The sequence below is a fragment of the Corapipo altera genome, unplaced genomic scaffold, assembly GCF_003945725.1.
Source record: "Corapipo altera isolate COAL_440 unplaced genomic scaffold, ASM394572v1 1, whole genome shotgun sequence".
Lineage (NCBI taxonomy): Eukaryota > Metazoa > Chordata > Aves > Passeriformes > Pipridae > Corapipo > Corapipo altera.
This window is the reverse complement of record NW_020884873.1, coordinates 18,129,137-18,156,777: the sequence shown is the minus strand read 5'-3', so window position 1 is coordinate 18,156,777 and position 27,641 is coordinate 18,129,137. Positions and strand designations below refer to the sequence as shown.

General features: G+C 46.3%; 1 protein-coding gene across 6 annotated transcripts in view; it reads left to right on the top strand.

The window, feature by feature from the left end:
• TCF20 (transcription factor 20) overlaps positions 1 to 27,641 on the top strand; it is a 130,942-nt gene that overhangs the window by 36,146 nt on the left and 67,155 nt on the right. The window contains exon 1 of one of the 6 annotated variants that reach the window (XM_027664399.1): positions 18,137 to 18,304. The exons of the other annotated variants lie outside the window; for them this stretch is intronic. The gene's annotated coding sequence lies outside the window, so the exon portion shown is untranslated. Of the gene's footprint in view, positions 1 to 18,136; positions 18,305 to 27,641 lie in introns of those variants that run through there. 6 annotated transcript variants of the gene reach the window in all.

The following is a 27,641-nucleotide window of genomic DNA, read 5'->3' as shown; positions in this document are numbered from 1 at the left end:
ATTGGTAGATATTGTTGATATTGGTAGATATTGTTGATATTGGTAGAGAGCATGGACCACAGCTTAATGATAGAGAAGGAGGGATGCACCCGGTGACCCAGCAGAATTAGGGTGAAGAGCATGAAGAGGCAGAATGGGACCAGTGACAGTGACAGAAAAAAAGGGAAGTTCAGACCAAGGGGTACCAGCAGGAAGCTGGTATTGAGCTGTGGGTATTTGGTAGGATTATGCAAACGGAAAAGAACAAAAGGAAGCAGAGCACAAAGGAAAGCAGTGATTTGGAGAAAGATGGGTTGAGTTAAAGAGTTGGAAGAAAGAAAAGGGAATAAGGAAAAACGTTCATTCAGGTCGATTAGCTTTATAGATTACCTTTATCTGATTTTTACTTCTGAGATATTATCCTCATGTTTCTAAACTTGGGACAAAATGATGCTTTCTTTTTTTATTTTTTTAAAGAATCTGACCATCCTAAACTATTGCATTAAATCATCTGGAGTAGGAAGACCTCTTTGAGGTCTTACTGGTATCTGATAGCACCCTCTGTTCCCTAGAAAATAGCCCCTGGAACTCTTGTGTTAATGGCTTGGCACAGTCCCCTGCCAGGTTGTCCTGGTGGCTTTCAAACTGTTGTCCTGTGTCGTAGAGAACTTCTAATATGTAAAGCATTTAAGAACATCAACAAAAAGTAGCAATGGAAACTTTTTTGTCTGTGGATTTTTTTTTCTTCTTTTACTGCTTAGTGAGTAATGTGCCTGGTTTAAAACTGTGCCAAATAACACCTCTGGTTTTGTTTGGTTGGTTCTTGGCGGTGGTTGTCCTTTTTTCCCTACTACCAGGTCTGCATGTGAGGAAGCAGTGGTGAGGAGAAGGGGTGCAGTAGGGATGGTTTGTGGTGACTTAGTGGGAAATAAGAGGAGGATGGTCCATGCTGGGTTGAACTGGGGGAAGGGGGGGGGGGGGGAGTGCTGCTGTTCCTATTGTTCTGCCAGACTGTATGATTCAGCCACAAAGCAGCTGGTTCTCAAAATTAATGTTTAAAACTTGGCGTTTTGAAAAATACCACTTCAAAACATAATGAAGCACAATAAGAAACATTAAGACTGATACTTTGAAACTACCTGAAGATAGATAAATCACTTGAAAATTCTCCCAGTAAAAATATTTGTATTTTCTCTCAACAAACCAGTGTGTTGAAACTGAAGCATAACCTTGGGTCTCGCATAAGCTTCTGCAGTGACTAATTAGGCAGTGGAAAAGCAGAGAAATCACCTCACCTCTGACCGCAGCACTAGTTAAAAAAGTTTTGGAAAATATGGGCAACCACTGCAATCCTGCATTGTAGGAAGGGGTGGAGATGGAGCGGCTGCCTTCCCCAGGGCTGTGGTTGGTATCACACTGACTATCAGCACTCATAACTGCTCCCACTAAGATTAATAAGGAGAGACTTAATGCATGGTGGTCACCTGTAGGAGCCAAGAGAGACTTGCTGGGGGTCCTGCTGCCACCCATCACCACCAGCACAGAGTGGGACAGGTACCTTGCAGGACACAGTGGGATGTGACGTCCCAGGCAGGATGGACCAAAGGTGCTGCCAGATGTAGCAGCTCCCATGTTAGGCTTTTATCTCCTCCTTTGCTGTCAGCTAACCTCCTTCAGACATTGATGGTACTATGAAATCTTCCAGGAGCCACAGCATTTGTTTCCCTTGAAACTTGGGAGGGCAGGGGACAGCAAGGAAGAGGATTGTGTTTTCTTAAAAATCTTGTTTAGGCTTTTATTTGCCTGGGGGTTTTTTCCCTCTGGAGAGCGCACAGCTCACTATTTCAGGCTGGTTTTTGCCTGCAAGAAATTCCTATGAAACGATCAGAGGATTTGAGGGTCTGTGAGATGCTTCTATATTTTGAGTCCTAATCACTTAGGTGAAAAAGAATAAGTAAATTATATATTGAACTGCTAACTGGTGCTGAGGCCTGGTGGTTTCCATGGCAACTGGGCTGGAAATAGCTGCCTGTGACATCACCAGCACGGCACAGGTAGAGTTGAATCCCGCCACTGTTTTTCCCTGAAGAAGTGAGTTCGGCAGGCACAAACACCTTGACATTGCAATTAACATATGCAAATATCCCAGCCACCCTGGGGGCACCTGTCCATCGCCAGGGTACATCAAGTTCACAGCGCACACAGCAGAAATGTCTGAGCCCTCTTGAAGGTACTAAGGGAGGCCAGATCCCTCCACCCCACACCTCCCCTCTGTGTTGGCTGCATTGGGGTGCAGAGCCACAGAGTGAGGCTTCCAGCCCCACGTCTGGGTTGGGGGACTTGGGTCTTCTGCAGTGCCCGGTGATACCCCAGTTGCCCGAGCTGCTCCTCTAATTCATCTTATGGTTGCAGTATTACATGTGAGAGGGGAGAGACTTCTAAACAGCTTGGACACCCTTTCTTCTTTCTGGAGATGGATAAAAGACATGGTAGGTTTGGTCTTCTTTTTTGGTTATTTTCTGGAGGATTTGGTTTTATTTTCCCTTTCTTTTTTATCTTTGAGATGCCAGGAATTTAAACTCTGATCTTTTCTGGCATTGCTGAAGGACAAGTGGGAGGTATAAATGAATCTATGAATGTGAATGTTTAAAACGTTAATTGAAGGGGTGAACATGGTGAATCTTTAACAAAGGCTTTGTCTACTTAAAATATTAATTACTTGTTGAAGTAAATACATTTTAAGCAAAACAAACAACCAGCCTGATTAAGCATGGTTATTTGATTATCCTGGTAGAGTGGAGAATGGAGGTTCTGCCTGAAGCCTCTTGCACTGTACTGAAGGTACAGGAGTGTCACACTTCTCTGTGACAGGAACTGACCCACACTGGAGCCTGGGTAGACAAAGGCAAGGTGGATGTGAAGAGTAAATTTCCTGTTCAGCTGTGGAATTGAATATCATTTAGCCAGCAACACCAGAAAAACCCACCCCACTGATCTGATTACCTAGCTCTACACATGACCAAAACATAGTAGATGTGGTACTTCCTTCCGCGTGTTTTCTGGTGTTTGCGTTCAGTTTAGTTTTAGCTGTCCCAAGTGATTGCATTTCCAACGTTTTCCTGAGAAGACGAGACCATATGTCTCCTGTTAAGGTGATTTTGTCCTCTTTTCCTCATGCAGCAACAAGCCTGTGTGTTTCTTTTCTTGGTTTCCACTGGATCTGAGGAAGTAGTGTTGGATGATCCCCTTTTTAATTTGTGCCTCTCAGAGGTTTGTAGACAGTTCAGTTCCCGGCTCATTGGCCATTGCTTAGCAAGCTCTCATAGTTAGTCCTTGTGTTTGTAAATTATTTCTGGTTCTTGATAATGCACTTGTTTCTCTTCTGCAACCTTCTATCTTGTAATGAGTTTTTCTGAGCAGGTTTCTGGTATGGTTGCAGCCAAAACAATCTGAGGCTACTAGTACTGCAAGCACATGCAGCAAGTGGAGCTATTTGCCTCCAGCAGTGCCCACCTGTACACAGAAGTAGCTCTGTTACAAAAGTCTTCTCCAGGAAACTCCTACATCTCCTATGCCTGTGTCATTGCAGTGGCTCTGAGTACCAAACACATCTGATGTTTCAGTTGTGATAGCTGCTTCTCTGAGGAAGGGTCTCATACTGTCTCTTGCCTTTGGTCAAAACAGATGCACTCTGGGTAATGTTTTACATTTAGATTTAAACGCTCATCTGTCATATATGCATAAAAACATTATGTGTTTATAATGAGAAAAATGACACAGGGCAATGGATGGGCAGTTTACTGGGTGCCGTGGCTTGCAGAGTGTTGTTTGCAGATAGCACCTGCATGGGCCGCCTGCTATGCTTCACAGGCCAGTAGTGACCCGTGCACCACAGTTTGGGTGATGCTGTTCTAGGGCCTTATCTATACTAGAAAAAGGAAGACAAATGTTGCATAGTTTATCGTCCTGTTGTAAAGCTAAATGACATTGTGGAATGGTTTGGGATTTTTTTAATGTCAGGAGCTGATTCTTGCATATGCTGCAGCTGTGTTTCTGCTTCCAGAGGTGAAATAACTGTCCTGATTTCATCAGTGTAGAAACAGATATGTACTTGGAACTACAGAAGACTCCTACCTATATAATGTAATTTCTTTTGGAAGCAAGTATTAGTAGCCCCTTTTTCCTTCTTTGGATGGACTACTTTAAACCATTCATATTATTGTGGCTTCCAAGGGGTTTTTCCTTCCAACTTGGTTTGTAGGCAGTGCCCCAAGAAGTAAATAGATATGAGTATGAAAAATATGAAGAACTTCAAAACCTTACTGACAAAAGGAAAACCTTGCAATGCATTTCCCTGCTGCCAGCCCTAGTTAGCTGTGCTACCACTAGTTATGAGGCAGAGGACTTTGAGATCATCTGTGGCTCTTAGAAGAAACGCCAAAATTTAAAACCCATTGCTGAAGGCTTTTGAGCAGTCATGAAAACCTGGCATTTGTTTAGGCACCTTAGTGTTAGCTGAGCGTTTAGAAGATGCTTTCTCTGCTTAGACATGCAGTAATCATCTATTGCATGATGCTTGAAGGACTACAATCAGCATTTCTGTCTTAAGGTACATACTGCTATTAACACTTGTTGCGTTCCTCAGGGTTTCTAACACCTCCTGCCTTTTATGCATCTGTCTTTCAAAAGGTGAAAACTTTGGGCCTAATATGGACACAGTTTCGTCGTATAGCCCTCTTGATAGGATGAGAAGGAATGGCACTGCTCAGTGTTCCCATCAGAGTCCTTGGCAAATGCATCTGTCAGGAAGGATTTGGTGATGGGTGTTAAGATAACGAGCCACTGGGGAAGGGGCCGGGGGAGGTGGACTATGACTTTTCACTCCTTGTCACCTCTACTTCTCTCCCAATTCACACGGTCTTCAGAAAAAGGAAAAGCTGTTACTACTGCTGACTGCTCAACTCTTGCAGAGTTCTTGATCTCTGCACATGCTGTGCATAATACCTGTGCAGTGGTATTGCTTGGAAAGGGTGAAAGCCCAGAAGATTGGGGTTTATTGTCTTCTATGCTGAGGCTTGCCAAGGTCCCAGTGGCTGCAATCTCCAAAATCAGATGGTTTGTGTTTGGAGTTAGGATATCATCAATGGGGTCTACTGGGGACAACCTGCTGTTAATGGACCCTAAAAATACCAGTTTGTCTTCTCTCTGCCACAGAGTGGATGGGAAGGGAAACAGGACCGAGTACAGGGCTCAGGGAATGAGAAGGACGGAGGGTGGGTGGAGGATGATCTTCAGGAAATGAGTCTGGCGGCTGGAAGGAGTTTGGCCCCATTTAAAATGGCTGCTGCCGCATTCAAGGGGCCATTTTAAGTGCCTGTTATCCTACTCTCGCTTAAGGCTGTAATTTGAATGAATGTGAAGCCAACAAAAATGTTAGATTCCTGTACAAATCTGTTCTGATTTGGGGATTCATCCGAGTCCCAACAATGCGTAAAGTACTGCAGAATGAGAGGTGATACATTGTGGAAATGTAAGATATGAATTTTATATTTATTACTGACTTGGCAGGGTGCTTTTCACATCACCATTCTGGTACAATTTTGATTAGATTTTTATGCTGAGCATCGGAGAAACACTGCTCGTGTGTACATAATTCTCTTTCCCTTTTGTGCATCCTTTCTCTGATAAGGAGAATTCTGTGCTGATGAGACAGGGTTGTCAGTCATTGCACTGTAACGATACAGTTCAGACAATGCCAGTGAAAACTTCCTCTGCCAGCCTGGAGGATGTGTGTTGACATGGAGCAGAGTGCCGCTAGCAGTGGGAGAACAGGTAAGTTTCTGTGTCCTGCTCAGTTGACCTCTGCAAGAGTTCAGAAGGGTGATGGTGGTTTCCATCACGTTGCTGCATATGGGGGAACCCGTTCAGTGGTCCTCGGTCCATGTGTTGCTCTCATTTGTCACAAATTGTTGTCTTGTAATGGATTTTGTTTACTCCCAGCATGTGCTGGCTCTGAACTAGCACTGAAAGCAGATAAAATTTTATCTGCAGATGGAGTGCTGTCTGTTCTCTCACAGGTACTCGTTTTCTTTAAGTGGGAAAGCATCAGGAAAATACCCTTCTCTATAGACTATCTTACAGAGTCAGAGTTCTGGGGCAGTGGTAAATCTGATGTGTATATTTATATATAGTCATTTATGCAACTCTTGTCTTTTGTATATAGCTTTTTACAAGCATCAGTGCATGTATTTTACCTTGCTTTGTATTAAAACTAGTAGCATTCCCATTTTATAGCTTTATAAAGAACTGTGTTGCGTGGTTTGAGATGGTGCAGAAAGTCTGCATTAAAACTGGGAACTGAACCCAGACTTCTGGAATTCTCAGTTTGGTGTCCAATACCCAGGAAGAATGAGAGAGAAGGCAGGATGATTTTTGTGCTTATTTCAAGATACATTTACATATTTTTGTGTTGAATTGGCTTCTGGAGATGAGCAGCTTTGATGTGGCATTTTTCATTAGAATAATTGTCTTGAGAAGGAGCTTAAAATGATAAAAATGTAGTCGTTTCTTTGCATCTTCACCACAAACAGCATTGCAATTGTACTTCAGGAATGCACTTGGCTTGTGGCATTTGGTGGAACCAAAAGATTTCACTCAGTATGATACTGGCAGAGAAAAATGTATGAACAGATGATTGCCAGCAAGTTGATTTACCACAATGAGTTTATAAATTGTCATCTGGGCTGTAGTAGTTTCACTCTGTGATCCTTCTTCATTGCAGTAGGTAGTAAAATGTTTGCTTATACCATCAGGATGTTGCTTGGTTCAGTGTTGCTGTGACTCGGCTGGCAAATGGTAACTTGTTAGTCATGGTAACTCAACTGCTTATTTCTGTGCTTGCAGCTCTTGAACTGATTTTGGTAGGCAGCTATTGTCAATGAAAGGCAAGTAAAAGGAAAAGCCTGGGAGTTAGCTGGTTGTAATCCCTGCCCTCACTGCTCACCTGGATAGAAGCAGATCTGCTTGCAGAGCTGATGGCAAAAAGAAATGGGAGAAGATTTGTCTGGGTCTGTCGCTGGTCTACCTAAGTAATTCTGTCACCTTCGTTAGAGCTGTGAATTCCTATATTCAAAGTTTTGGCAGCTAATGGACAAGGCTTAAGGGGGGTGTTATATGGGTTAGTAGTTTAGTCCCTACCCTCCTACAGCTGGAAGACTGACTCTTTGCAGAAAAGGTGGAGAGCCTTTCCCTTGTTGAGAACCAAGCTGCCCTTTTGGGCAGCCACACATTAGCCCATACCTTGACGTTACCCAGCAGCGATCTGTGAAGTCAGGTGGCTCCAGCCTACAGAAAATGAACTTGTAGTCTGTGCCTAGCCCCTGGGCTGCAGATCTTCTATCTGAGGTCTAAAACCTTAAATAGCCCACATTCATGGCCCACCTCTCCAGGAGGAAACCTTGCTTTAAGTGTAAAACCACTGTGCACTTAACACTTGCTGATGCAGGGAAGTTGGCATGCAGTAAGCAGGAGTGTGAGTTTATGGCTCCCCAGCTGTTCTCGACTATTTTGTGGGGGCATTTTTCATATGCAGTTAAGACTTGAGCTGCTTGCTCCAGCAGTGTCAAGTAAGAGTGGCTACGGCGTGAGCTGGTGTGCAGTGCCTGCTGTGCCGTCTGCTCAGAGCCCTGCTTGTTGATCCTTTTGCAGAAAGGGTGAACAAGCCCTTGGATAACATTTGGCTTTTACAGGAGGCCACGCAGGATCAGAGGGGCAGCACGGTGATGGGGTGGAACTGAGGAGCTGTGAGACCAGTAGGGCTGCACATGCTGCACCAGACACAGCTGGGACGTGTCGGGCTTAAGAGTGCCCTGGTCGAGGCAGGAGCATCTGTAATGCAAGTGGAGAGTGCCTGTGTGGGATGGAGGCAGCGTCCTGGAGAGCAGAAGCAAGGGGAGCCCCCAGATGACACTGGCTGCAGGACCCTGCTTCTACCCCACTCTGGCCTTGGCAGAGCCCACCGGTGGGCCGACATGCTTGGCGGAGGAAGGAGGGAGCAAGCGCTTCCCGCGGTGGAGCACGAGCTGGCACCTGAGCAGTCTCACCTCTGCCCCGCTGGCTCTCACCGGCCCTTCCTGGCTGTCTGCCGCCTCTCTCCAGCTGCCAGCCCCCTGCCCGCTGGCAGGAACCCCATCCCCTGCCCGGGCTGGGAACTGGCAGGAGAGAGGTGGGCTGCAGAGAGGATCAGCTCCCTCGGGCCCCTGATCCATCCCAGCAGAGCAGCGAGCCTCCCCCAGCTCCCCGTGTCAAGCGCGTGTTTAAGCTTGTGCTGGTCTCCTGGACACCTTCCCGGTGAGTTTTCCAGAGAATGACTACAGATGAAATGCAATTAGACACAGATGGACGAGGGGTGGGGGAGGAGTGGGAGACGAGCCGAGTTTGAAAATGGGGGGAGGGGAGCGATTAATTGCGAGGCCGTGAGGCAGGACCAGCATGTGCCAGAGGGATGTGTGCGAGGATCAGAGGTCCCCGCTGGGAAACGCTCGCTGGGCTGGGGCCGGGAACCTGAGGAGGTCTCTGTGCTCTCAACTGCTGCTGCTGCCGCTGTTGTGGTTGTTGGAGAGCCAGAGGGAAGCAGCAGGCGTGTCTCAGGGATGATTAATCATGTATGGCAGCAGCGAGGAAGAAGGACGCGGTGCGCACACGGAGACCAGCACCTCCCCTACCCCTGCGTGCCTTTGGCTCATTGACAGCAATCTCTTCTGCTCGGAAATCCAGCCCCAGAGGAGGGCAGTCAGAGGGGGACCGTGTTTCGCCTAAGCCAAGAGAGGGCTCCTTACCCACCTTCATCTGCTGGGAGCTCTGAGACTTAAGAAGCTTAAATCTTCTGGATCTGGAGAAGAGTGGAAAAAAATGTGAAGGCAGGGAGTTGCGCTAGTCCAGGTGGGAGGAGCGGCAGACCTGACTGAAGGTTTAATTTGTGAGGAGCATGGAAAAAATAAAAGTGGGTTTCGCAACAGCAGGCTGCAAGTGCTTCCTAGTTGGAGAGGTGACACTCCTCTCCAGTGACAGCCTGGCACTACCTGGGCGGAGGGGGGGCTGGGGGAATTTAAACATAATTTGGTTTCTCTTTTGGGAAAAGAATTTGGTTTTAAGTCTCCAGGATCTGAGTTTTATTGCTGTAAAGAAAAACTTAAGAAATAGAAACCTGCTTTTGTGTGCGTTTGTGATTTTTTGTGAGGTCACATGGTTAAATCAGGAGCACTGGCAGGCCCGCAACTTTTAACCAGGCTTCCCAGTCTAATGGTCATTACCTGCAGTGGTCTGCATGCACATCTTCCTCTTGCAGTTTCTCCTGCAAGTATCTGAAAGTGTCCCCTTTTCTCTGCATCCCCCATCAAAGCTAAGGCAGTATTCTTCCCACTATAACTTACAGTGGATGATGTCAAAGTGTTCATACTTTTTCCTGTTAACCTCAAAGACTGCCTTTGACAGTCTGTAACAGTTCGTACGGGGAGGTTTGCACTGAAGGAAGGTGTTTGATTGTATTTTTCTGCCTCTTATTTCCCTCTGCTCAAGATTTGCTCGGACGCCGTTAACTACAGCGCTGTCTTCTGTCACTGAGGTGGGATCTCTGGGCTAATTTTTGTAGGGTTGCTTGGATGCACTTCTTTTACATTTGTCCCTGCAAGATGGCTAGAGAGTGTTATTTAATGCTTATAAACAGCTCCACATTTTCCACGTACCACTTCCACATGCAGTGCAGAGCTGTGGCCAGAATCTGGAATGTGCTAGTTTCTTTATTTCCCTCCACCTTTTTTTTTTCTTAATTGTTCTAAATGTAGCTAAGTAGTATTTCACAAAGCTAAATATCATCACAAAATAAGAAAGGAGTAGAGCATACAAACTGTTCAGAGGCAGGACTAGAATGGGTCTCTCCAGACAGAGTTATGTTTGTTATGAAATGTGTGCTGCAGAGCTATGGAAAGCTAGGGTACCGCTGATGAGGTTGGAGGCACCTTTGCAGGGTTGTTTTTGGGATCCGTGGATTAAAAAGCAATGCAGTTTTTCAAGCAGAATCAAAACACACTGGTGGCATCAGAAGCTGACAAAACCAAGAGCTGGAATAAATACTTAATGCTCCTCCCTGTGAGACCTCTGCTCACAGCCAGTAGTCATGGAAAACAGGACAAAACAGATGTGGATGCCCAAGCGAGTGAATAGTGCTCCTTTATTCGTTGCTGTTGTGAAGTGAGGTGTTTTCTTCTCTTCACCAGTTTGCCAGGCTTCCTTTGGGGTGTCGGTGGCCTGGGATGGTGGTGGGAGGAAGGTGCTGGAAGCAGCTGGCATTTTGCACCAGCCCAGCAGGTCTAATTTTGGGATATGAGCAGCGTAACAAGCTCCTTTGCTTAGGACATGTGGAGGGATGTCTCTGCCTTGCCTGAAGGGACCATCTACCTGTTTTGAATGAATGGACTGAGAGCAGGTAGAAGGGCAGGAGGGCATCCAAGTGCTTGAGGCCAGTACAACATAGATGTTTCCATTCGAAGCTCTTCCTGAGGCTTTCTCTAAAGGCGAGCAGCAGAGAATGAGGCAGCTTGTGGTCTGTTGTGCCTTCTGCACCCACCAAGGGGCTGATGGGAGCAGGGGGCTCATGCTAAGGCTTACCTCGCAGTGTATGTGATTTAAGAGAAAGGAGGAAAACGAGGGATGAAAGGATGTAAACCAGGGACAAGAGGGTGTAATTTGCTCACTCATCTGGCGGATGGGCTGCAAGAGGAGTGTGTTGCTAATTAATGTGAGCTATTGATTGCATTTGGACAGAGGTGATGCTGTGTTGGGGAGCACCATTCACCTTTGCACTATTGGACCATCCAGGGTCCTTTTCCAGTCCTTTTCCAGTTTGTGGATCATTTTGGCGAGCCTTCCAGCTTTGTGTTGCCCTCCAGCATCAGTGCTGGTGGCAGTGATGGAGTCCTTGGCTCCCTGAGGACTGCTGCTTGTGCGAGGCGGGGGTGGGCAGGACTCCCTGTCTCAGTTGGCACCTTCGGGGCCACCTGGTCCCCTCCCCTGCCTGGGGATGCTTTCTGGCTGTGTAAAGGGAGCTTTCAGAGCAGCCAGGGGCTGGCTGCCAGGCTGCCTTTAATTCCCCCAGCTGGCAAACAGGAGGCCTGTGTCGGTTGCCGGGGCAATGGCGGGAAGCTGTGTTAGTTTAATGAAGCATTGGGAAGGCTGCTGTTTATTTCAGGGGAGCGGGGGTTCTCTCGTCTGCCAGGATGCTCCCCCGGGGTGGAAGGGTGGCTGCCAAAGGGTTCCTAGGCCAAGGCTGCCATGCTGTCCCCTTTGACTGCCGCCCTCAGCCCTTTCCAGGGTGCAGAGGCCAGCAAGTCGGGCCATTCCTCAGCACAGCATGTCTGCCTGCTCCCCTTCCACTCGAGCCCCACATTTTCAGTGCCATGCCGTCAAACTTGTCCTCTCCCAAAAGCGCCTGCCCTTTCCCAGGGAAGACCCCCCTTGCCCCACGCATATGTTCAGGATCCAGTCCTTGCCCCATGCAGGGTGTCTCCCTCCCTGCTGCTGTGATGGATGCCCCTTCCCCTTCATTGCCCGCCTGGGGTGCAGTGCTTACCTGACTGGGGTGTTGAACTTACTCTCTTTATTTAAGCAAATGAAGACTTGAAGCATCAATGTCTTCATAGTAAAGGTGACCTACAAAGGAGGGAGGAGAAGAATGAAGGGGGGGAAGGGGGGAAGTGCCTTGCTTATGCCCCTTTTCCAGTGTCTCCTTTTGATTTAAAAGGGACCTAATGGGGGGCTTGGGCTTTTTTATCCTTCTTTGCTTCTTTTCTTCCCAGCGTGTTATTTTGAATACAAAAGGATTTCTGGTCTTGTTTAACCTCTGGGGGGGAGGGGGATTCGATGCACAACTTGAGCACTAATATGCTTATGACTATTCAGATAAACCTTCATTAACTGATTATTTAAAAAAATAAACCTTATTCAGACCTGTTAAAAATCAAGAGAGTGTAAATGGGTGTGAACAAACAAATACTAGGTGGAGAGGTTGTCTAGAAGTTCACTATCCTGTGTCCATTTAATAAAAGGCTAAGAAAAAACCTCAAGCCACAGACCAATGAATTTTCACGACAAAAAAGGCAAAATAAGACTACTATATTGCAAAAAAAAAAAAAGGCCTTTTCATATGTGTAAAGATAGATGTATTTGGTAAAGCTGTACAAACAGAAATGCACCTGAATTTTTTCCCTCTCTCCCCTCCTCCTCTTTTTTTTCTGTTTCCCGTTTAAAATGCCGTATAGACGAATGCTGTCCTGGATGATGCTTCCTCAGCTGGTGTAGCAGAGTCTGCCCTTGTCGTGCAGGAGCAGCTTTCCGCACCAGCCCTTGCAGGACCAAATCCCACCCCCCCAAGTACAGCGGCACATTATGCGTGCCCGTGCTCCCGGCTGGGGCGGCAGCATCCCGTGGGGGTTTGCAGGTCGCCTGTGCCAGCCGTGCCATGTGGATGGAGCACAAGGAGCCAGTCTCTCTGCATGAAGCCCACATCAGCCTAAACTCTCCGACGCCCTGTTGCTACCCTCCCTCTCTGGCCCGTTTCTCGCTGTATGCGCGAGTCTCGCGCCCTGTGGACGGCTGGTAATTAAAAAACCTTGGAGGGGGATATTATTGAGTTAACAGTAGTTATTTGTCAGGCTGCTGGAGAGGGGGGAGAGTGATCTATCCCCAGGGAAAGCTGCACTGAGGAGGGGTGGGGGGGGAGCAGGAGGGAGGAGGAAGTGGGGGCGAGATTGGCAGGTGACTGCCAGCTCCGAGGAGATGACAGCGGCAGCAGCTCCGCCAGTCCCACTTGAACACTGCACTGCAGGTACTGGGTTAATGGGTGGGAAGTGGTGAAGAAGAATATCAGGGTGGGTGGCTGGAGGGGAGGGTGTTGGTGTGGGGGAGTTGATTTCTGCTAAACGCCAAGATAGAGATGACACTCTCTGTATACATGTAATCATTAGACTTTTCATTCCCAAGAATATTTTCCTTCATATAATTTTTTAAAATGCAGAGAAAGCTTTCCCCAAACCTGACAGTATTCTACCTACAATCACTTCCCCCTTGCCAATATTACCATGCTCTACAAAAACGGTCTGAAATGCTGAACTATTTTTGACCATCTCATTTGGGTTATTTGTAGTGAAATTTTAATTCTTAAGGTGCTAGGAATAGGTTCCTCAGTCCCACATCATCTCCATGTAGCAAGGCCTTTTTACTGAATGTGAGACTGCATTACAATCTAAACCTCACAATTTTCTTGTTTGATAACACTGACTATCCAACTAGAAAATTCATGTATCCTTGTTTTGCAGGACTGGCAGGTTAGACCTAGGCTGAAGTCCTGATTGACATCTGCAGACAGCATTCTTGCTCATGCTTTCTCCCTCTCTCTCTCTCTCTCCTGTGCTCATGCTGTCTCTCTTTTTTCCCCCTCTTTTCCCTTTTGGAGGGCAAAACATCTGTTTGCAAAGGGCTGAGGACACATGCTGCATAGGGAGATAAAAGCAAAGAGCCCTTATCCCATGTAAGAGTTCATAGATCTGTAACTCAGGGGGCTGGCGACAGGGTTTGACGAGGGTTGAAATCCTTCTGTCTTTCTCTCTTCTTATATATTTGAGTTCGAAAAACAAAAACAACCAAGGTTATCTCAGATGTGCAATAGTGAGGATTTAGGTGTCAGCTTCGCTATCAGTTTCATTCTTTGTGCACAAAGAGAGAAAGAGGATCACAGATTTGCACCTAAGCTACACAGAGCGATGCCAATGCCTTGGTTTATCACAGTGAAGGAAGCCCATGCCTCTCCCTGCCCACTACAGCAGAGTTAAACCCCAAGGGCCTTACACAGGCAGTGCATCCTTTCCCTCCCTGCAGCAGGAGCCAAGTTTAAGGAATGGGATGAGAGTTCAAGGCACACGTACGATTGTAGACCTGCATTGTATAGATAGCAAAGAAAGGAAGCTTCAAAAATGTTCTGATGCTTTTCCCTCCCAGCACCAACAGTCCCCTGTAAAGTATTTAGCCATAAAAGTGTGCCTTTTCTCTTTGACCTGCCCTAATTGTGGAAAGGGCCACCACCTATGCTCGTGCACCTGTGGTGTTACAGGTTTTAGTCCAGAGGCTAGGTAAGATGTTCTGAGCTATGAAAACAGCTGATGGGCTGGTCTATACATCCAATTTAACCTGTGACTCAGGTGTTGTACCGGTGTGCTTATCAGAAATGCCTGCAACAAAAGGGGCAAAAGTCCCTTTGATTTTCCAGCACTGACATACTGATTTACATTACACGGAGATACATATTTTGACTGCTTGACAAAGAAAATCATGCCCATGATAGCTTCTTGTCAAGCAAGTAATCCTGCTGAATGGAAGCATGACCAGCGCCATCCATTTTGAGGTCTCTTCTGCATGGTAGTTTCCAGAGTCCTGGTGTGGCCAATTTCAGGGAACTGTGTTTTAACCTGGTGACTACCTGCAGACTTTGCTGAGCAGTGCTGGGAGCTTTGGGCACTTAGCAGCTTTGAAAATGACATCATAGGCATCTTAAATGTACTTTTCAAGCATGCATTGGTTTTAAAGCTTCCAGCCGGCTTTTTGGCCATATATATAGATCACGCACTGAACTGCTTACCAGGAATGGCAGTTACTTGAATGCAAATAAAAATTACATGTTTCTCTCCTGCCTTCGTCCTCCCCTTTTCTGCTTTCCATGTGGAATAAGACCTTGGGGATGTCTTGAGCTGGACCATGAACCCCCTCGACTGTCAGTTTTGCTAAGGGTAGAAGGGCTTGCTGTGTAAAGCCCTAGCTTCTCTTTGGATACTTGCACTACAACCTGCCATATTTTCACCGTTACTCACGTGTGGCAGCAAGAGTTTAGATGCATGCAGCCTTGCCTAGGGGTAAAAGGGGCTGGGGGAAGACACCAGCAGAAGACACAAACAAAACCGCTAGTTCAGAGCTCACAATTAACATGACTGAGATTTTGAGCAAGTCTCAGGGTAGCGGTAGCGGGTAACACAAAGCCAGCACTGGGAGCTCATTTTAATTTCAACCATCTTGTGCGTGTGTAGTTGGCTGTCTTTGTTTAAAGAACTTGGCCTTCAGGTAGATTTTATTTGGATGGCTTGCTTATCCAAAGAACATTAACGACTTTCCTTGAGGAGTTCTAGCCAGTACCTTTGCACCCCGGTTCTCCTCTAGCCCTGTTTTCTCTTTTCCATAATCTCCCAGTGCCCGGCAGCAAGCCTTTAGGGTACATGCGCAAGCAAAAGGAGCTTGAGTTGGGGAATTAATATTCCTGGAACATAACACCAGCAGCATGCACACGCTGAGGAGAATATTAGAGCTATTAGCGGTGGGAGTTTGGAGTGCATGCAATATCTAGATGGAGAATTCAATGTGATTAATCTGCCTCTAAGCAGCAGCCTCCGGGCTCTGGGAATTCTGTGGCACGTTTGAAATCAGAACTTTTTTTAATTACCTTTCCGCATCAACAAAACAATTGCAGTTGTGTGAAAATAAGCCCATTCAGTCCCTGCCCTGTCTCTGTTCTTTTTTTTTTTTCCCTTTTTCCTTTTTGGATGAGACATGCTACCAGAGCCCTGAGTATTCATGGTCCCAGCAGCTCTGACAGCACTTCGCACAAGTGCAGAGGGACTTAACCTGGGAGACTTGGCCAGCCTCCAAGTCAGGTAATTGCATCATGGGCCAAGTTGGAGCAAGCCCATGCTAGTCAGTGTGGATGCGTTAGATTCCTTCCTCTTCCCCACTTCTTTTTTCTGCTTCCCAACAAATGCCCATGCCTTCCTCTCTCCCCCATTCCCCTCCTCACCTTGCATGGCACGTTGGCAGCCATGTTGTCTCCCTGCCCACAGGCAGGTTGAGAGAGATTCCCCGAGAGAAAAGGAGTGGGATAAGCATGGAGGTTTTCTCTCACGCAGTCAGCAGGGTGGAAAAAAATAGATAAAAAAGATGAAAGGAGTCAGTATAAAAATGGTAGTAAAGTTGTGGCCAAACAAGTAGCAAGACTTGCTGAAGGATATGAGATTGGATGGGGTTCTTGCTGCTTGCAATTCATACCTTTTCCCTCCCTCTCACAAGCAGAGGCAGGAGAGTTTATTCCTTCCATTGCAGCCTGGTTTGTTGCTCTACTGGCACAGAGAAGTCATAAAACAACAGGGGAAATCTTCCTTGATGCTGTGTCTCTGCCAAGGCTGCGATGATGCCCCAAGGCACTGGTATTCAGAGTTGATGTGGGAACTGAGGCTTTGGCCATGGAGGAGCTCCCGCCTGGAAGAGCATCTTCTGGCCGCCTGGATTTTATGCTGGAAGCACATAGAGCCACCGGGGTACAAAAGTTTCCAACAAGTGTCTTGGGCTTCCAGTGCTGCTGCCAGCCCTCTGGGGCACCTCAGGCACTCATGGGGTGCTTCCACCGTCCAGCAGCAGCAAGCTGGGAATGTACTTGCCAGCTGGTTCATAGCAGGGATCTGGATCGCTTTCTCCTCGCTTCTCGCTCGCTCCATGTACAGATTTCCCTCCCGCCGCACTGGCAGGTTGCGGGAAGGGCAGGCTACGCTGGCAGTGCTGTTTTCTCCTCCCTTCCAGGTCGGCGCAGTGATGGGAATTGCTTTGCAGGTCTCAATGAGGGCAGGGATGAAGGTTGGAGAGAGGAGTGAACACACTGTGAGGATCACAAGCTGTCTCCTTTTTGGGTCTGCAGTTCCAATAACTTCATAAATATAATGTTGTCTGCAATTAGCACCGTTTAATTATTTAATTTTTTTTCTTTATTTCACTTGGCTGTGGCTGTGCCCTTGGCTTATTCTTCTAAATTCCTGGCCTTCAGGTATGATTAGCACAGTGCAAGTGTTTGAGCTGCCTTGCTTCAAAAGGTGAAAGAAAATATCCCATTTTAAACACAAATAACAGATTTTTATTTTTAGGGCTTATTTACTGACATGTTTGAGGTTGTGTTAAATGTTGAGAAATTGATGTTAAACAAATGCACCAGCTGAATAAACAAAAAAAGCCCCACATCTTACAACTTTCCAGGTCACATTAAGCCAATAGCTACTTAATGAGCCTTTTTTTTTCTTTTAGGCTTTATTTCAGATATGACCACAGAAGTCTTATATTATCAGCTTTTGCTCCTAGAGCAACAACTGAGGATTGCCTTGTATTGGGAGTACATCAAAGCGTCCTGGCCTTTCTTTCATCTACCCCAGCCTATCTTCCCATCCCCAGAGCACCTAAAACCTAAAAATACACTAGGGAATCGAAAACCTCACCCTATTGCCATGCTTAGGCCTCACACTGTTACCTTAATTCTGACCTTTAATACCCCTTTTACTCGAATTGTAGCTTAGTAGTGGTTTCGGATCCTCAGATGGGGAAAAACCCCCCAAGTGCACATTGGTTAGCATTACCTCTGCCTGGCCCACGGTTCCCAGACCTCTGCCATGGAGCTCTGGTCACTCTGTGCAGTCCTGCTTGCCCGGTGGCTCTCAGCGCTGCCTTCCCAGCATGTCTCTGGCACAACCTGAAGCATCTGCCTGTTTTGGTCCTTACCTTGCAATCCCCCTCCACCATACCCCCTAGAGCTTCTCCTGTGGCCACTGCCACCCCTTGATTTTCACCCCAGCACCTCATTCTGCTCCAGCATCAGCAGGTCCAGAGAGGCCATGGCAGGTGGCCAAGGTGCCGGAGGGCTGTGGGAGCCTGTGCTCCGTTGGAGGATGGTGCCTGGGCTGGCACTTGCTGTCTGTCCTGCTCAGACCACTTTTAAAAGGTATTTCCATTGTGGTCACAAAGTTTATTTTGGAAAAAAAAAACAACAACCCACACACAAAAAAATCACAACAAAAAAAGAGAGTATATTTTATAAAAGAAAAAAAAAAAAGCCATTTTCTTGGCCAGCCATTTCCTGAGTTCCCTTTGTTACTACTGCAGATATGTGTTTGAATAAGAGCCTTTTCCCCTCCCCTCTCCTATTCCTCCCTGTTCTATCCTGCAGTGAAGTCACAATCCGGCGTTTGTGGGCTCTGTGTGATGTCAGAGACTCGGTCTTGTGACTTCACCGGCGGGCTCAAGCAGAAGGTGCAGACGGGGCTTAGAGAAGAGAAAAAAAAAGCCCCCTCCTCTTCCCCCCCCCCCCCCCCCCCCCCCCCCCGCCCTCCACCCTCTCGGTTTATAAAACCAGTAGCTGAGATAAATCGGAAGGGGGTGGGGAGAAGCAGCAGGGAAAGCTGAGAAAGATGCCAGAAAGGTACAGTAAATGGGCTTTATCTCTCTCTCCCTCTCCCTGAAAGTTGAGAGTGGAAAATTGCCCTGCAGAGGCCAGCTCTCGCCGACCACGCGCGGCGGCGGTGGCGGCCGTGTGTCTGCGGCGCCCTGTGCGTGTCACCCGCCCCCGCGACGCCGCTGTGCCCACCCGGGGTGCCCGCGGGTGGGTGGGAGGGTGGGCGATGAGGACCGGGGGCGGCGGGGGGGCAGCTGGAGCCCGGCGTGGCTGGGCACGGGGAGCCGCTCGCCTTGTCCCTTTTCAAAGGCCCCAGCTGTTGGCTGCTCGCTGCAGTCTGGCTGCTGCTCCGAGACCGACATAAATGGGTTATGGGGTTTATGCATATGCGTGTGTGTGTGTGGGGTGGCTTACCCCCCCCCCCCCCCCGCCCTGTAAGCCTTGTTGATTTTTTTTTTTAATTTATTTTGTTTTGGATGTGTGTGTTTATTTTTTTCTCGCTCTGCAGGTTCAGAGTAGCACGGGGGTGGATGGGGAGGGGCCTGCCATTCCACCGTGATGTGTGGGTACATCAGGAGGGAGAAGGGCAAGGCCTCAGGGTCACATTCTCAAGGGCTGTGAGATATGATTTCTTCTTTAATATCTTCTTTTTTGGAGGGGGGGGCCGTTTTGGTGATGGCTGTTTTTTTAGCTGACAACTGCACAATAGCAATGTGGGTGCACCAGCAAAGAGCAACCTAAAAAAAAAGGGGGGGGGAAGAAAAAGAAAAAAAGAGGGGGGGGGGGGGGGAGGGAAATGGGGGTTTAGCTTGCCCCTCCCTTCTTCTTCAGCAATTTTTTTTCGCTGTGTCCAATTTACCATTCACTTGAAATTTTGGACAAAGACGGGGGCAGTGGGTGGGTGGCTTTGAGTTTTGTGATATAATATGACTGGAGCAAAAGAGTAAAGCGTAGACAATTAAGGATCGGTGCGAGGGCTTTGCTCATTCAGTCTGTTGAGGAAGCCGTCATTTTGTGTTAGTGTGTGTGTCTGGAGGAGGAAGGATAGTGGAGAGTGACAGTGGAAGGATGCCTGACGTTGTGGTGTATTTGTACTTGCGAAACACCCGCTCCAGGAAAGGAGGGCTTCAAAAGAAAGGAATGAGGGAGAGGGGGTCCTTCTCAATTTGCTCTGCGGTGAAGCCACTTCAGACTGGACTCTCGCTGCTGGGAACGTGATGTTTTCTTGCCTCCATGAAAGGGGAGGGCTGAGGAAGGAAAAGTGCATGCAGGTGTCAGGCTCCTTGCTGCCACCTCTCTGCCTATGCACCTCGCCCCGATGACCGGGGCTTCTCTGCTGCTCTGGTTCGCGAAGCTCCGGGAAAAAGCACCGCATCCCGTCTGCAGCACCAAGCTCCTCTCCACTCCCGGGTCACTTGGGTCCCTCTGCTGCACTTCACTCCTAAAGACCCAGAGCACATCCTGCTTTTGTAGTTATTTATTTCTTTATTTCAGCTACTGGACCCTGGCTGTCCTCTGCCAATACGTTTCAAGGCTGATGAATAGCACCCCCTGCAGTTATAAAGCTGATCTTTTGTAGCACAGATGTATAATTAATTGTGCAGCACTTTTGCAGTCTGAACAGGCAAGTGTATTCTTGGAAGACACCCACGTACTGCCGCCTGCTTCTCAGACCCCCAGCTCCACGACCCTCGGAGAAGGGAGCTGTTGGCCACAACTTAAGAGCCTCTGTCCTACCCGTAGTGATGTGAAATAGGATTCAAATCCAGGGCTTTGGTGTAAAAGCCAAAAACGCCGCCACAAACAACCCCAAACCCAAAGCACTGCTGCACCGCAGGACTCCTCTCCTCTGCCTCCGATCCAGCATGAAAGAACTTTTAGGGTTATTTGCATCTCTGTTCCATCACAATGGTGATGCTTAGGGATTTTTCCCCCTTCTTTCTTCTCTCAGAGGGGAAGTAAGTTTGTAAAGGACTTTGAAGATAAAAATCCTTGTCTGCACTGAGTACTGTCTGTTGGCTTGTCTAGGAAATGAAGCCTGGAATCACCCTGCATTCCCCTTGGAGGTTTAAGTCAAAAGAACCATTGAGGTGTCCTCCTTTGGACCTCTGGCCCCAGGGAGGGCAGAAGTGGGGGTGTCTGAATGGGACTGGAGGGACACTGCCTATGAGTCTGGAAGGTGGGGGACAAGGAGAAAAATGCACCCTGTGAAACTGAGGGCAGAGGACATCGGGGATGTGATTTAGCTAAGATTAGATACGGAAGAGATTTTAAGCCTCATTATTTTGTCTGGGTATGGCAGGATTGTCCCCTATGGGGCTTTCCTCAGTTCTTTATCTACACCTGCTTTTAAATGACTCCTGAAAGAGCAGAAAACAGTGGAGAAAACCCTTTCCTTTGATTTCTCTTCGGCTGGGGACATGGGGACATCCATCGCCCAGGACTGTAACCACTGGTGTTCAGGCAGGGGGGAGGCATGCATCACTTCAGCCCCATGCTAGGATATGAAAGGATTAAATCCCTTTCCTAAGCAAAGTGGAAGGTCCCCAGGTGTCTTCTCTCAGGCTCAGAGATTGTAGTGGGAGAAAGAAGCAGGATCCAGCTGGGTAAGAGACCTCATCAAGAGGATAAAAGCATTTAGGGTAAAGGACAGTCTGTCTCCCCGAGTAGGGGAAGTAATCAGTGAGGATGTGCAAGGGTCTCTTAAAAAGCCCTAGGCAGGCAATGCATATATCAGAAAAGAATTTCCAGGCAAGTGGTGAAGGGGAATGAGCTGAAAGCGTTAATTAGTTGCCCTCTCTGCCCAACCCCCCTCCCTGTTTCTGTTAAAATATTCCCTTTCTTATAACCACCACTGCTTTTTTCATTCTTTCTTTTTTTTTTTTTTTAAACTTCTGCCTCAATGAAAAGGATTGGTAAGGAAATCCCCTACATATCACTTAAGGCTAGCTGCTGAATTACTGTTTCTCGAGATGAGATAAATGCTAGCTGATTATAAATAGAGTGACTACCCTTTTTCGTCAATATTAGGCGTAAGCCGACACCTTGATCTTCAGCCTGTGGCATGAATCACACTGTAACAGTTGCTAGTTTCAAAGAAGAGTAGTCATCCCTTCTCTCATGCTATGCTCCCTGCTGTGGAGAGGCTTGGCCCTGTTGGGGGGATCCCTGGGCTGTGGGCAGGACCCCAGGGGATGTGAAACTTCACCCCGGTGAAATGCTTCTCTCCACCAATGTAACAACCAGTGTCCCTTCATTAGACCTGGGTTCAGCCAGGGTTATCAGGGGCAGGACTGCAGCCCCCCTCTGCCCAATGCTGCTGCTCCTCAATGAAAGGGTTCATGTTGGGATGGCTTGTTTTCTTATTTGTGGGTTTGGGCTGTTTCTAAAAATTGCTAAAACCAGTGGAAACACATTGAGTTGGTAGGTTGACATGAACTGTGCTTGCTGAGGCACCTGTTCTTGCTTCTGTGCTCACTGGTGATGTTCTAAGAAGTAGTGCTGACCTTATTTTCAGAGCCCTGATGAAACCAACAGTATTTTGTTTAGGTCTAATTAGTCAGAGCACGTTTACAGAAAAGTTAAAGGGGGGGCCCTCCGTCCTAATCACCTCTCTGGGCAAATGTGAGTGCCAGCAGGATTCTCAGCCGCAGAAGACAATCTCTTCAAGGGGAATGACGAAACCCCTGATATATAAGCTGAGGTTGTGTTAGTTTGAACCTGAACTTAAGTAGGCAACTGGAAGAGTCCCTGGAATCCTGAAACAGAAGCAAGTTACTTAAGATTTTACTGCATGGCTTGGACTCTCTAAAGATAGGTCTGTCCAGTCTTTACAAAATTAAATGCTACTTGCTTAACCCAGGGCAGGTCTCTCTGTTACCTAATAGCTTTTAAAGCATTTTCATCACTTAGGTTAGGTGATATGAATGAAAATACGCTATTTTCCCCCACCCCAAATGTGTCAGTAGTGCTCATAAATAGTTGAATACGTTGTGTTTAAAGTTGTAAGTTCTGTATGTTCTCAAGTGCCCTATCCCGACTTGGATTTGAGTGTGACTTTAAAGTAATTCAGGGCACTAAAATAAGACATGAACATCTTTTGAAATGTAGAATTATGGTGTTTGAGCATTGAATATATTTTAATGAGATCCAAAGTAATTAAAGTGGTTGTGTTTGAAGTAGGATTTTTCCTCATGTTCTGTTAGCAATAGGAGATATAAGTAAACTGTGGTGGAACTTTAAAAATATTTTTAATAAAACAATCTTCTCAGATGAATCAGGACCAGAGAACATCACTATATGTGACAAAAAAAAGCAGAAGTTGGTTTATATGACAAGAAGTTAATGAGATTTCATGCAACGTCTATCTTTAGTGGACCCTTAGGTTTCTACTACACAATATAAATACAGCCTTCTTACCACATGAACATAGAAGATTTTCTTGGGTTTTGTCCAGTCTGATGCCTTCTGCTTTTGCCTCTTGCTGCTGCAAGCCCTTCTTATGTGCTGTTTCATGTGCTTGAATTATGAAGCACGGTAGCAGCAAGGTGACTGGAAGAACTAACGCCATTTCTTCAGGGACTTTTTTTTCTCTTCTGTTGTCACAGCTGAGATTCCAAACAGCTATTGCATGCATCAGGGAGGAAGCCAGCAGGGAGCAAAGTAAGAATGAAAATCTTAGTTGCTTCTAAAAATTTGGAACTATATGTCATGGGGATTTAGGCTTGTTAAACCCAGAAATTCCCACTTCCCTGTGGGCAATAAAAAAAACACCCCAGCAAATGAAACCTCTGTAAAAGGCCACCAGAAGTAAAAGAAAACAAAAATCCCGTTCTGTAAAACATGTTCAGGCAAGGCAAGGTTTTATATAAGACCACTTAAAGAGATGAGTTCTAATATTTGAATTTCTGCTTTTATTTAGATATGCTTAGCAATTCAGATAATGAAGATTTATTGATGGTCTTTTCTGCCTTGTTGGAGACAGTCTTGCTGGGGAATCATGTTTGTATGGCTTTCTGTTTTTATTTCCACCTTCATTACTTTGGGCATCTGCATGGAAATGTAATCAGCTTTTCCTCAAAAGTTCAGCTGCTTTTGTTTCTTGCTTTTTCTGCTGCAGTCAGATTCTTTTGTCCACAGCATCACAATCACTTCCACAGCAACTAATTCTGTTCTGCCAGAAGTAGCTTTTTGGCAGGAGGTAAAAGGAAGAAGCAGAAGAAGCAGAGCAGGTCTTAAGGTACAAAGATCCTATTTTCATGATTCAGCTCTTTGTAACGGGAAGACGAGAGGACAGAAGTGCTGCAGTATTCAAAGACAGAGCAGAATTGTCTCTCATATGGGTGTGTTAATTTTTCTCCTGCTATGATTTTCCTTCCTTTGAGATGCTCCAAAGTCTTTCAATCCAGTTGTTGCTCCATTGCAGGAATGGAGTGGTAGGACTTAACACCATGGCTTATGGAGATGGTTCTAGTATCTGGAGGAGAGCCGCTTCCAAGTGATGCAACCAAAACATGACAGTCAGTATGCTGAGAATCTGTGCTTGTCCAAAATACTTTCCAGCAAGCACACAGATCCTTTGGCAGTCTTAAGGAGAAAAGTTCAATATCAGTGAATTAATGAGAGCCCTCCCTGTCTTTGCTGCAGTTCCTCAGGAAGCATCTGGTACTGCTTCTCCCTTGTGTAGGGTCAGATATAACACTTTTTGTCTGAAGTAAGTATAAAAGAAATAGGAGGAAGGTATGGGAAATCCTGGGGCTAGGTAGGAAGAGAGGTAGGAAATGTTAATGAATGCAGCCATGCTGATGTCTTTCTTGGAGAAAGAGAAACAGGCGAGCTGCCCTTGCTTTACACTTGCTTAAAGATGTAGTTGTCCCACCGTGAATATAAGTTTCAGTCCCTGGTTGCGTGACCTGTAGGTGCCTGATCTTGCTGTCATGTTTTGTATTCTCTGTCTTCAGTGCCCATTCCCATAGCATCTAAAGGCCTCTAGATGAAAGCCATAAAAGTGCAGTGGTGAGCCTGTGCATGACATGAAATTGTGTAACAGGGGAAGGGCTTAGGATAAGGGTAATATCTTGAAGGGACAGGTGCCACGTCTGTGAAATCTGCATGCCTGACTCGGCAGACACTTCACCTTCCTGGTGCTGCTGGTTCAGTGCTTTTCATTAGCAATGAAACCTTTTGTAAAGAAGAAGAAATCTCTCAGAGGACCCCACCAGCTGCATTCAGAAATCATCTTTCCTCTAGCAAACACTGGGGTGCTCAGAGCCTTTCCCACATACGTTACCTGCAAATTTGTTCGCTATCCCCCATGCTGCATCACTTACTGTCCTCCCCCCTTCCAGGCAGAGGGAGCTCAGAGGGTTTGTGGAGATGAGAGGTGGCTGAGGTCAGGAATGGTGTCATACTTCTGTTTCCCCTCCAAGCTGCTAATGTATGCTTCTGGAGAGCCATACAAACTGAGTAATTACTGAATTACGGCTAGATCAGAAGTGGTGACCTTAAAGACAGAGGGAGACTCTCCATCTCCATTTGTCAGTCCTCTCGGGGTCAGAGAGACCTTTTTTCTCTGGGATCTGGGAGAGTGGGGAAGGGGCTGTGCAAGGTAAGCCTCACTTACATTAAGGCATAACAGGGAAAAACATTTGCTTTAGCCATTGCAGAATTCATGTGCAGTAGGAGTGTCAACATTGCTTGCATGTGTGCACTGACAGCAGCACTGGTAGGAGCAATGGCACTAACACCGAGGGCTACTTAGGGGGCTTTATTTTGCTCAGAATCTCCCACCTACCATAGAGGAGGGTGCCAAGTCTTGAGGCCATTTTCCTGCCTGTCTCTGCCTTGTTTGTGCCTCTGTCCTCAAAAGCATTCTGATTAGGAGGTGGCAGGAAGGGTTTCTGGGAGGAAATGGGCAGGATTTGGAAGATTTCTGTTGTGGTAGTACCATAGTGGCTCTGTACAATTATGGCTGAGCTGATTTTCTTGCACTAAAAGCAGAGACTTCAATCTTTCTTTTGACTGTGGTGTAGCGCACTGGCTAAATTTACAGCACTTACTCTCTGATGATGGAATGTATTTGCTGGAAATTACGTGCAAACCTGTTTAGTTCGTTGCGTTGATTGTAAAATTGATGCTTTAAGGGTTTTTTTTTTTTGTAAGTAACCATTTTTGGCCTTAAATCTCTGGGGTTTTTTCTCTTTTCAGAATTGAAGGGTGATTTACTTATAAGTTGCTTTAAGAGCTTATAGATGCTACTGATGACTTTACCCTGAAGCAGAAAAGCTTGCATGAGTGTTGGATTCCCACTCTTGATAGTGTGTTTGCAGAATCGAAGCCCTGGTAGCATGATGGGGTTACTTTCTTCATTTGTCCTAATAATGTTTTATTTATAATTTTTTTTTTTTTGTAACTGATGGTGGTCAAGTAAGTAGTTGTCACTGAATGGCCAAGTCAGAAGGTTGAATTTTTTCCTTCTGAAAAGAAAATGAAATGTTCAGTGGCTAAGAAAAACTTGGTGATGTGAACAAGGTGTACTAATGACAGTGGTTTTTCATCCGAAGTCTGCAGACAGCCAAAAATTAGTTTCTGAGAGAATGAAATTATCCATTAAGCTCAATGGGGCTGTATATTGAAGCCTGATAGATCACTTTGAAAGCTGCAAAGGATATGGCGTCTGTGCTTGCGTGATATTTAACTAATAGTTTTGATAGCTTTGTTTTCATTCTGCACTTTTATTGACCCTCTGTATTACCAGTGATGTCTACTGTACTGCAACAGCTGACAATAGTATGAATTTGCCTGTAATTTATAGCACGATTTCTTTTAAAACTTCATTTCATCCTTTAAAATCAGCCGAGTACTTTTGAGCTTGTAAATATTGAGCAACTTGTTTTGTATTTCCCCTGTAACGCTTATAAAGTAATCATTAGTGGAGATGTGGAATGCTGCTGTGCACCAGGCTAGAGATCTAGGTATTTAAGTATGCTAATTCACTTATTTTTGGTCCTTTGAAAAATATTTGAATTAGTGAATGTTCACTGTCCTTGTAGTTTTATAGCGCTTTTTTGAGCATTTTACAAAACTTTTGCTATTTATGCTGCAACTTCATTTTGGACATTAAGTGAAAAATAACAAGCTTATCTAGATAAGCTGTGCTCTCACGGTTTTGTATATACCAAAGGATTTTACCTTAAGGTAAGTTTAAGTTTAGCTTAAGTTAGAGCGCTCCAAGCACTCCTGCCTTATAAATCTACATAAAGGATCGACCTCAATTGATGCGTCACTTCAAAATCAGAAAACAGATAATGGAAAATCAAATTATAAAAATCTTATCGAGTTCCCCCACCCCATTACAGCTTTTATCACAGTCCGGGATCCCCAGGGGGAATGCTGCTCTAACCAAGCAATGGCAGTCAACAAGATTAAAGCTGTTTCCGACTACAGCAACCTCGCGGCTTGTCACAGGGAATGTGCTGTCGGAGCCTCTTCTCCAGGCAAAGGAAGCGATGACCTCCACCTCCCGTGAGCAAAGCACCGAGCCTTGAATACTACATGCAAATGGGCGGCCAGTGTTAAGAGCAGGGGTGTCCTGCGCTGCGAGAGCAACAGGGCAATGCCTGTTTGCTCCAACTGCAATTCCCAGGGAGCTGTTGTGGAGCACGTCACAGTAATTTCATCGGAAGGAGATAAGGCATAGATAACAGCAGTAGACTTCCCTCTGAAAGGAGCCATTGCCTGTTGAGTCCAAAAAGGAGCAGGCAAGTGTTTCCTGGATAATCCTGATGCACAATTGCCTGGCCAGCAGCTCGGAGTCCCTAACATCCACGAATTCTTAACTTGAAAGACACATGGTAGAAGCACTTGTAATTGTTGTCTGCTCTGGTTGTTTTCCCCAGACTACTGGCATCATTGCAGCCCTATCTAGATGGAATTCCAGCCAGCCTCCGAATTAGTTTTGACAGATAATACATGGTACAAGATGTGGTGGTTCGTATTTATTTTTCATAAAAAGCAAGTCACTTGTGGAGGAGCCATCAGTGAAGTTGTCAACTGGCTGTGCTTACAACACAGGCCTTCTCCAGCAGTTCATTGCTTTTTGGATGAGCTATGAGCAGGGGCCTTCTCTCAGAATACTGCTTGCTGAGGATCTGGGAAACAAAGCTTGGGAAACAGCACTTATTGAAACTGTCGTATCTGCTCAGTAAAGTTCCTCACAAAGTGAGTTTTAAATGATGCTTGAGCTTTCCCTGCCCAGCACTTTGGAGCTTCACAGGCTGCCAGCCTCCTCCTGCATTTTTCACGTGAAATGCTCTCACTGGCAGATGGAGGAAACTGTAGTGTCATATAGAGCTTCCTTTGCTGG